The following is an 11,608-nucleotide window of genomic DNA, read 5'->3' as shown; positions in this document are numbered from 1 at the left end:
GTTGTCATGCCAGATGTATTCCATCTTACTTCACTGAGTCCTAAAATCTCAATACTGTCTCTGTCCATTTCTTTGGCTGTCTGCAAGCTCTTTCCACTTTGATACAGTGTTCGTACATTCCAAGTCCCAATTTTGGTTGGAAACTTAGGTGAGAACAACTTCATCGGCCTTCGCGTCATATGTTGTCCTCGTGGTTTTGTTTTTGTGTTTACCTCTATCTCAAGCCGTTGACGAGTCAGAGAGTTTTCTTCTGTAGTCGTTTCTGTGACGATCTTATTTGTACAGCACAATAAATGTCACATAAAAGCATGTTCTACTGAGTAGGAAAATGTGCATAAAATTTCCATAGCAACCATTGACTATGCATAGCATCCAACTAAGGTTGAAAATATACAATGTTAATTTTTAACAAAATGCGTAAAAATAGGCAATTGAAGCCTAATGGGGCAAATGAAAAGCAGTGCAATTATGCTTACAAATATGCAAAAGTTTCATTAGCAGCACTATATATTCATTACATTAATGCCTAGCAACCAACATATAGTTGAAAATATTCAAGCTCAATTTATGACTGACAAGCACAGTTTAAAAAAATAAATGAATAATATAAAACAAAATTAGCAAACAATATATAGAAATGTGTGACTTACGAAACAGGTCTGGTTAATGTTTTTATTCTCTTTCTAAAATAATTGAAATACTGTTCACTTGACGTAGGATATAGCAAATAACAATCAAGTAATCAATAAAATTAAAGTCTGAAGGGTCGCAGCAGTCCATTCCATTATTCAAAATCTGCTATTTCTTAATGTTCACGCGTGTACATATATTTATTTTCGTTTGAAATTGGTTTTTTTCCCGTTTGCTATTTGTAGTAATTATATATAGAATGCAGTAAATGAATTAAACAGATATTAAAAATGTTGACAACGTGTGATGATATGGTTATAAATGGTTCTAGTGTCTTCTTGAATATATAGATATGTGTGAGTTAAGAAACAGATCTGGTCAATTTGTTTTCTTTCTAAAAAAATTGAAATACTGTCAACTTGACGTAAAGCAAAAAACAATCAACTAAGCTATAAAATTGAAGTCTGAAGGCTCGCAGCAATCCATTCAGAATTAGCTATTTCTTAATGTTCACGCGTATATTAACATTTAGTTCTCTAAAACCTCTTAAATAGGCATTGTGGCACATATTGATTATAACTATTTTGTTCCTCTATCGATAAGTTTTCGAATGGTGTATAAGGTTTCTCTGCAATTAGGGACTGATGGGTCGTACATTGTAGCAGTCAATTCAATTACTCAAAAAAAATCTATAATATATAAGTTCCTTATGTTCACGCGTACTTTGGCATTTAGGACTACCGTAATGCCTCTAATGAGTATTGCGGCACAATCGACAAAGTATATCTAAAATATTAAAGGGAGTGAAGAGGAGCAAAGGTCTAGAGAAAATTAAAAAAAATCTAATGTATAGTATTTTAACTTTTATATATTTTTTGATATTCAGGTTTCCATACATTAAGACAAGGAATTTCTGTTAAAAAATAGTTAAAGAACCCCCCAGTTTATACTCTGACACTAAATAGATAAATTTAGTTAAAACATTTCGAGTGTTTTGATTTTTTTCTTATGTCTTGTATTGCTTTTAATATTTGCTAAAAAAATACCAAAATTCAGAGATACGGGATATAGCTATATAGTGTCACAGTGAAAATAATGTTTCTACTTTATTTCTTACTTTCCTACTTGAATACTGAAATATAAACGTTGAATAATGAATAATGAACCATTCAATTATTCAGTATTGAATTTTATAAAATGAAAAATGAATAATGGCCGTACTTTTGTGCGGTCATTGCATTCGGGATGAATTTACTCCGTCTCATGTAGTCGACTTAAAAATACATCGAACTGTATCATTCCCTGCTTGGTTTCATCTTGCAAATCTCTTTACGGTTTCTTTGTTTTTTAGCAAATAGAGGCAACTATAAACCAATTCAGACCAAGTGTTAGAATTGTAGATATTCCGATTGAACTCCTTCATTGGATTCTTGTGGTATAATTATCGAAGTTTTTGATAATTATTATTAGTCATCATCACTTAAAACTTTGGCCCCAGATAAAGTTATAGTTTGAAGTCTATGTAAAATGCACTTTCTGAATAACATGAATAGAAAACGATTCAAGAGATATCAGCGGTGTTAAGGACGAAGAACATAATTTGGGTTTTTTTCCTCATGGTTCTTGTCCATCTAAAGTCATTTGAGTGGCACATGATCATGTTTTTCACTAGCAAAAAAAGAGATGTGTATGCATGCCATTGAGACAACTGGCTGTTAGTGACTTTTTAATAATTCAAACATATTGTATTGGCTTTCAAAATGAAAGTCCCGTATACCACATTTTAATATGCTATAAGTTTTGCCTCCAATATCACGTTTATATTAATACTAAAATTCGGCGCGAAATGAACAAAAGTTTCCTTCAATAACTTTATAACTGCATTATCGGATTTAACAGTCAGTACTGTTATCAGTGGAATGAGTGTTCATATTGCCCTTTTCTTATAAAATGAAAATGCATATAGTTTAATTTTGTAGTGAAATGTATAATTCCAGTTAAAATGGCCGTTAATATTTTTCCCCGTGGATTTACTTTTTTTCCATTTTATACTAATATAATATATGATTTTAAAAATCAAAATCAAATGTTTTGATCAAATACCCATGTATTTTAGTACGTTTATTTAAACAGTGTGGATGGTAAAGGATCTAGAATAATTACCAGTTTATTATTACTATTGTTTAATGTTACTTTTGCTTATTTTTACTTTTGTTAATCATTACTTTTGTTTTTTGTTTTTATTAGCCTAAATGGCGCATAATGTCTTACGAAGCATTTGACGGACTGAAATTTATATTTTATGTGTATATTGATACATTACCTCAGAAGGCATAGATCATGACAGTCGGAACTGGTTTAATTACAAAGAATTTTATAGATTATAAAACAAATATTTTGTGCTTCAGAAAAAGCATGACAATTAGGTAAGGCTAATTTTTGTTTTCATTTAATACAAAAGTACTAAGTATATGGCAAGTATGCAAGTACAAAAATGTTCCTTGTGTAGTACCTTCAATATTTTTATCTACAATAACTTCCATTCATATGTATGTAGCATACTTTTCATATCTGTACCAAGTATTTCTAGTTCTGGGAGTGCTCTGTATTTTAACATAGTTCGTGTTTTCCCAATTTCCAAAAGCTTGATCATCCTTCCAATTTTATGATATACAGCTGTTTTCATTAGAACTATTGATAATATATGCACAAAAAGAAATGTCATAAGATGTTGGAACGTTTTCGTGATTAATTCATTACCATAATTTCATCATAATTTATGCTATCAAATATACGTTTAGTTACGATTATCTTCTCATTAATACCATAATTACGATTATCTTTTTTCCGAGTTACGATTATCATCCCGAATATTTCAACGCTATTTTCAAAGCGGTTACACATTTTCAGTGCACCGTTACGATTCAAATATGATGTAATGGTATAGAAAAACCTTGCAGCTGAGTAACTATTGACAAGAAACATGCTACATGTGAGATTTTACCTATATCTGCCGTCGCCATATTGGGATAGTCGTAATTCCAGTTACGATTATCTCTTTAATACCAGTGACCACTGTTCCAGGTTAGAGAGGACGCCTTGAAACTTGTTTAACCCTGCCTATATCGATAAGTTTTGTTTTTTTTTAAGGCCGCACGATTGTATTTACTACAAATTGCTTACATCCACTACATTTAACTTTGGTGGATAGAGTTGTCTCATTGGCATTCATACCACATTCCTTATTTTTATATAAATACATAATGTTATTGAGATTATTACATACCAAGCTTGGTACTCTGAAATGTCAACAGAAAAACTGCAATAGATATAGAGAAATTGTTGGTAGCAGCAATTATCTGAGGAGGTCTACAAATAAAGTAGACTTGCCGAAATCGTCAATCAACTCATGCTAACTGAACCTCATTTGTTATTATTATTATCAAATATCGCAGTATTTGGTGTACACCCTTAATACTTTAATAGATGGAAGCTTATATAGAAAAGGTAACCACTCATATAAGATTTTTAAATCATAAATCAACGATCGACTTTTTGTAGGAGTCACTGCTCTTAATTTCTTTTAGATGGATCTTTAACTAGCTTTGAGTTAAATCACCCTTTTTACTAATATCATGTTGTCGTGATTATGGCTATAATCAGCTTAAAAATATAAGATATACAAAAGGTCGAACAAAAAAGGGTAAATAAATATAATTAACTCCAAGGTAAATTTATGGGAAGTCAACAAAAACTAACAAAATCAAACGTTTGCCTTTATATCAAACGATAGAACGAATGGAAAACAACTCATATTCCTGACAGTGAATTGGTATTCTTCAAAGACTTTGGTGAGTAAACCCTGGTTTTATTTCTAGCGTAACCTCCAACTTGTATGAAATGTGTTTGTAGTTCTACTATATTGATAACCCAAACTGGTAATAGGTGAAGGTGATAATAGTTGAGATTTGGCTGCAAAATCTGCGCTAACATATATCACAGACATACAACACAACTGACTGTAAAAGATTATTTGCCACAATTGCCTATACTTTTAATATTCCATATTCATCAGGCTGAGCTTCAAATTTTTTTTTTATTTTGTAACTAGTAAAGAGCTACATAAATTATAGTAATATTATTAGTATTCATTTTATCAACTAGATGCACCATGAATCTTTGTTTTTTTTAATTCAACAGCGAAGACCTAGATTTTTATTTTTCCTAGAATACAACAAGGAAGACCTAAATTGCAGACATATATCATTTATTATTGGATAAGATACTAGTTCCGGACATTTTTAAAAGTAGATAGGGAAATAAAACACCAAAGTTTCATATCAATTGAATTAATATATAAAGTGTCAGGTAGCTTTGTTAACTACAATGCAGCAACTGGTAATAGAATAAATATTGTGTGAAAAACAAGACGAAATGCCATTTTGATCATATTTATAGAAAGTATGTTCGGTTATGCTACTATATTTGTGACTGCGTGCTTGACAACAGTTGGCTCAGCTCAAGGTAAAATATATTTAATAAAAATAGAATATTAAATTTGGATTAAGTTAGTAATGGTGTTAATTTCTGTGCCATTTGGTCTCTTGTAAAGTGTTGTTTCATTGGCAATCAAATCACATCTTTTTATTTTTACATAGACAGTAGTTTCGCTTTAAATTACTACTGTATTTTTGACTCTAGTTACCTCTGGAACAGATCTAGTTTGACTACAAGAATTGTTTTTGTTTTTATACAAAACTATAAGATATACTTGTGAATTCCACTACTCAATAATTTAAATGATTTGGCACATGATGAGATGATCGCTTTAATACATAGTTTTTTGTTGTAATTTCTGGATAATTTGAATATTTTTTTTTTTTATTTCCAAAAAACATAATGCATTAATGATAATCGGGATTTATTGCTCATATAATGGATATAATATATAAACCAGTATTGTGGAAATTATTGACAGTTTGTTAAGCCGAAAGATTTGACAACACTCGTATATATTACCATCTTATATTGGTACTGTTGCATGCGCCAATCTTTATACCTTTATAATTGTATTTCTTAATTGTTCAGCATCGATTATTCGATCCGGTACCATTCAAGTTGCTGATTGGTCCCTTTTAAAGATTACTATGTATACATGCATATATTCAATTCAGAAACATTGACAAGATAATCAAAATAACAGTTACAATATTTTTCGAAGTTTGTAAGGTAATGGGTTGACGGACGCATCTCTTATAAATCAATAATTTAATTTGTGTCATCAAATATAATATTTATATGTCTTTGTTGTGTGCAAGGTGTAAATAGTACAAATTAATTTGTACAGAGTTTTTAGCACATACTTTTTTTTGCACCAGGTAATAAAATGTTATCTTTAATTTCTTAATTTAAAATTGTTGATGCTATTTTCTTGTTCTTAAACTGGAAAAATGGACACCCAAATGGTTGGAATTATATTTTTATTTTTATCTTTATACCAAATTCATGTCCATAAAAAGTCTTTTTGTGTCCTAATAGTTTTTTTTTTTTTTTGTATACTAATATTCAGTATAAGACTGTATCGTGTAGTCATGGACATATGACAGAAATATGTGATACAAAAGACCGTGAAGTTCCATTTGTGTTAAAGCGATTCATAAAACACTGATAACTTGTACAAAAATTCTGTACAAATTTTAATGTGAACAACATTACAAATTGTACACAACAAAATATACATATATACGAAATACATATATAAGTCTTCAGATTTATACAACGATATTAGTAAAGGATAAAACAAAATATACTAGTATGCGAACAAGATGACACTGCAAATAGTCTTCGTCCGTTTCAAGCCCTTTTCAAAATGCTATAAAACGATGAGCTCGCTCACACATACAAGTAATTTTGTTATTTATAAAACAAAATCAAGATTAAGCAGGTGTGTTTTGCCTATTTTTAAGTCCTCATACTTTAGCAGACGTAGACATACCAATATAGGGATACATGTTAGTAATTTTGTTTCATACGAATGCTCCAAAAACATAAATCAACAAAATCCTTACTGATTGTAAGATCTATCTCCCACAACCCAGACTAAACTTTAAGACAAATCCAATTTTGAATCATTATGGAACAGTAACCTTTATTTTATTCATCATTAGGTGCTTTCTGCGGAACATGTTTTGAATATGGATATTTTAGAACAAATAACTGTGAGAAACCATCTACCTCTGAGTGTCCAACATCCACTTATACGTGTATGGAGTTCGTAGGAACCATCACTACTCTTACTAAAATAGGTAACCTTGTTATTATAATAAGGAAACTACAACTATGTATATTTCGCCAATGCAAAAGCTTAATAATTCATCTTATTTTAGACACAGGATGACTGGTAAAATGTTTACTATGTAAAACTCAGTAAAACAGAGTTTGAATTACAAACAGGTGGAGGATAGCAAAGCGACAATAAATTAAGTCAAAGAGAGACCCACAAAATATGCATGTATTTTATTGTTTTAAAAATATCAGTTTGGTACCGTTTACAAAGTTATGCCTTGCTAATCATTAAACAGATTATCGTAGATGTTAAAGAAATAAGATTTATAATCTGAATCTCGAATTGGTAACAGTTGTCGAAAACGTATCGCTCTCATGCTGACGATGAATTTGTAATTTATATTAAGAGCTTTAGCAAAAACACCCACAAATAAAAAGTTATGTCATATCTTAATCATCTTAAAATATGAAAAATATAGAATATACTTTTGTTTGATTCAATCACTTTTATAAGTGCAATGATCATAATTTGTTTTTAGCACCAAATTTGGTTCAATTTTGTCAAAATACGCAAGGAAACATTGCTAAAGAATTATTCACTTGCAAGTAAATAATTCAACCTCGTGACCTTCAAATTAACACAATAGCCAAAGGTCTGGTACGCATGTTTAAATCGTGGTCAGCAATTATAAGGATAAGACAAAAATAAAATTCTTAACGAGTGCAAACAAGAAAGAAGTACGTCTCAAAAACTATGCTGGATTAATTTTCTTCTACTCTCCTCTCACATGAATGTTGGTTACTCCTTTATAAATATCGTTTTAGATTTTTCAGCTTTTTGGATGAATCACAGGTACAATTCCAACATAACAACTAGATACTGTGCAGTCACAAATCAGACAAGGTGCCAGAAGATTGACTTGGCAGATCCGAATCACGATTTAACTCAACTTAAATCAGAAATAGTAATTGGGGTGAAGAAAACCTCTGGTTATGTTCGACCTCATGTTGAAATTCAAAAACTCTCTGGTAGTATGTGTGTATCAAATATCACTTCTGGAAGTTCTGCAATTATTAGTCATGGATGGCAAGCTTCGATTTTAATACTGTTGATAAATATACTTCGGATGTATTAAATTATATATAGATGAGCTGTTCTATTTATGATGAAAACAGACAGTATAAACAATGCTTTTTAAAATTTTGCTTAATGTCATAAAACTTGTTTTGGTGTAGTCTTCTATGTGTAAAAGAGGGACGAAAGATAACAAAGGGACAGTCAAACTCATAAATCAAAAATAAACTGACAACGCCATGGCTAAAAATAAAAAAAGACAAACAGACAAACAATAGTACACATGACACAACATAGAAAACTAAAGAATAAACAACACGAACCCCACCAAAAACTAGGGGTGATATCAGGTGCTCCGGAAGGGTAAGCAGATCCTGTTCCATATGTGGCACCCGTCGTGTTGTTATGTGATAACAAATCCGGTAAATAGTCTTATTCGGTAGGTCACATTCATGAAAGGGAAGGAAAATTTAGTTACGACGTAAAGAACATATCCGATATCATTTGTGAAACGGTTATTCTTGTGTAACTTGCATTGTGATAAGCTTGATTGTACTGTAAAACTAGTATGTTTTGTAAGTAAAAAGTTTTGTGAAAATAAATATTCTTGAATTCACAATTAAAAGGACACTGCGCCCGATTTTATGGACGCTTATTTTTTGGTAGGTGTATTTGTAGCAATTTTTAAAAATAAAAAGCAAATCTTGCATTTAATCCTGTGCTCTATTTTTAGCTATGTCGACCATTTTGGACACATTTTAAAACCAAATATCCCGATGATGTTTGTGATAAAGTTCGGTTAAATTTGGTCCAACAGTTTCAGTGAATATTTGTAAAATTCAACAGACGAGTACGGACACCTAGTGATGACATAAAATGTATCATCATAAATACCGAACTTCAAGTTTTGTTCACAAAGGTTGATGTCCATACACCATGTCAAACTCGACTACATCAACCAGCGTTACGACCGAGAAGCAATTGTCATATTCTTATATTGGTACAGCCGAGCATGGTGGACTTTCTAACTCTTGTTGTATAGCTAACATTACCTTCCCTATATATGTCAGTGGTATATAGTTCCGGTTTAATTGGGAGAGCATAAACACTCATTATTTATAAATGTGAAAATAATAGGGTTCAAGCAAACAAAATTAGTAATCTAAAATCTAAAACAAAATTTTATGCATGCGTTATAGTCTGTAAAACAGTTGGTTTTACCATCCTCAGGTACGAAAGACAATTAATATCACCGTATCAAACGTCGTATCCATTGTTGAATTATGATACAATCATACGCACATCGATTTTGAATATGATTATGATCAAACAGATCATCCCATATTACGTTGACAAATCTTTTCAATTTATAACTGACATTGTTAATTTGTTATTCAACCATCACTCATTATGCAAATCCAAACTCAGTCAAAAAATACCACAATAGAAAATAGGAAACAATTAATAACAGATCCAACGATTTCTAGATTAATACAACTTAGTCAACTTTTAGGAATTTTGGTCCTCAATGCTCTTCAACTTCGTATTTTACTTAGATTTTTTTTTTTAACCTTTTTTGGGATTTGAGCGTCACTGATGAGTCTTTTATAGATGAAACGCGCGTCTAGCATAAATATGAAATGTTAATCCTGGTATCTATAATGAGTTTCATTACAAATGTTCAAATATCAACAATCGATTAAGAACACAAATAAAGGTAGGAAACAAAATCTGATGGAATTGCATGAACTCAAAAAGGAGCGGGCAAATGTTAGTCGAGAGAAATCAACACTCAGTTACACCATAGGATCAAATCAGTAAACTAAGAGATCCGTCAGTTAATAAGACTGAGTAGATATTAGTACATGTTTTATAACCAAAAAATGAAGCACTGCACAATTTGAAGAACACCTTTTTATTGGTGACATTTTATACCAACTTTTTTTAACTTCTTTTCCGAAAATGTTCCCGAGTGATTGTCGGCTCCCTAGACCAAACAGTGTTGACGTGTTCAACAATAGAAATAGTCAGTCGATCTGGATCTTCCTTAGTGTGGCAAGAAATCTCAAATGTCGACTCACCAGATTACTGTAAACCACATTTCCAGCGTAGAGGATACCAATTGTTTGTAGTCTTGCAAGTAACATTGCAAAATATGGTGTATTTTGTACCATTAAAGTTACTGTTAAAAACCCGCTGACGAAGAGCCTGGTTAAGAAAATAAATCAGCGAGGATTTTGTATCTACAGAATGCCAGTACGGGTGACTCAAGAAGATATCGGAGAGTTTAGGATGTTTTTCGATTTCTTTCCAATTTTCGCGCGTAAGGTGTGATAATTTGTCAAACGAAGGATAGTAAGTCATCACAAATAAGACTCTTTTGTTGTCCCTTTTCTCTTTAAATTTTTGTTAAACAAGAGCAACCTCTATCAATGTCTTCAATAGACCCCGATTTTTAGATGACCGCTAAGCTTCTGTAATCCCTTTTCACAGTATTATTTATATAGAGTTTATTAAACGCTTTATTCTGGTGGCATATCTGAAGGGAATGCTCTTGGTGCAGTGTTCAGTTTATACAAAGGTCATACCGCAGAGTCAGCTTCAAAAGGATCCGAAATGACAAATGTAAAACAATTCAAACGAGAAAACTAACGGCTTCATTTATATACAAAATAATGTACGAAAAAACAAGGTTACACATAATCAAACGACAACCACTTAACAACAGGGTCCGGACTAGGGACATGTACATAAATACACTATGTAGCGGTTTTAAACATGTAAGCGGGTGCGTAACCCTTCCCTAAACTTGGACAGAGGTGTTACAGTAAAGCATATGATAAGAACAAACTATAAAAATCGATGGAAAAAGGTTTTACACATCAGATGAATACAAATAAAAATACATCTAACAAAAACACGTGGACGTGGCCGGATACTTGTACATCCCAACATCGACAAGACAATAAGTACATATCTTAGAAAATTCGCAGTTCTACTTCTATTTCTACTTCTACCACTAAGTGACCAGTGTCATTTGGTTGACTATCCTGTCACTGTTTGCTGTGCGCTTGCAAACTTAACAAATAAAAAAATAATAATAAAAAGTAAATAATTTGAGCTGTACATAATATTTATACATGGTGCAAAAAAAAACCATGGACAATTTAATGAGCATGTAGTAGTCTCTTGAACGAGTCAAGACTTTCTGTAGCTGTCACCGAGGCAGGTAAGGTGCTCCAATCTCTGATCGTGCGTGATTAGAAGGACTCTTTTCTGATGCTGGTCTTGCAAGATGGTATTTGGAAAGAATGAACGTTAGTGTGTATTGAAAATCTGTCTTGTGGTAACAGTTTATCACCAGTATCAATTTTTACTTCCTCATTCGAAATCTTATATAAGAGGGTTAGTCTACCTTTTTTCTCTCTCATCTATTGTTGGCCATTCCTGTTTTTGACGCATGGATTCAACGACTTATTATGGTACCTGTGTGTAACGTACCTTGCTGGTCTTCGTTGTACCATATCTAGTTTGTGCTTGTCTTTTTGTAAATGAGGATCCCAAACTGAACTTGCGTATTCAACTGTCGGTCAAACTAAAGTTGTATATGCCTTTTCC

The 11,608-nt window shown here is 31.8% G+C and overlaps 1 long non-coding RNA gene across 1 annotated transcript; it reads left to right on the top strand.

Annotated features, from left to right (window-relative positions):
• The first annotated feature begins 6,801 nt into the window (after positions 1 to 6,801).
• LOC139518529 (uncharacterized) lies at positions 6,802 to 8,704 on the top strand. The gene is made up of 2 exons (XR_011663396.1): positions 6,802 to 6,935; positions 7,750 to 8,704. It is a non-coding gene; the product is annotated as an uncharacterized lncRNA (long non-coding RNA).
• Positions 8,705 to 11,608: the final 2,904 nt, after the last annotated feature.

Source organism: Mytilus edulis, chromosome 4, assembly GCF_963676685.1.
Source record: "Mytilus edulis chromosome 4, xbMytEdul2.2, whole genome shotgun sequence".
Classification (NCBI taxonomy): Eukaryota; Metazoa; Mollusca; class Bivalvia; order Mytilida; family Mytilidae; genus Mytilus; species Mytilus edulis.
Note: the sequence above shows the minus strand (reverse complement) of the source record. Positions and strands in the feature narration are given on the sequence as shown.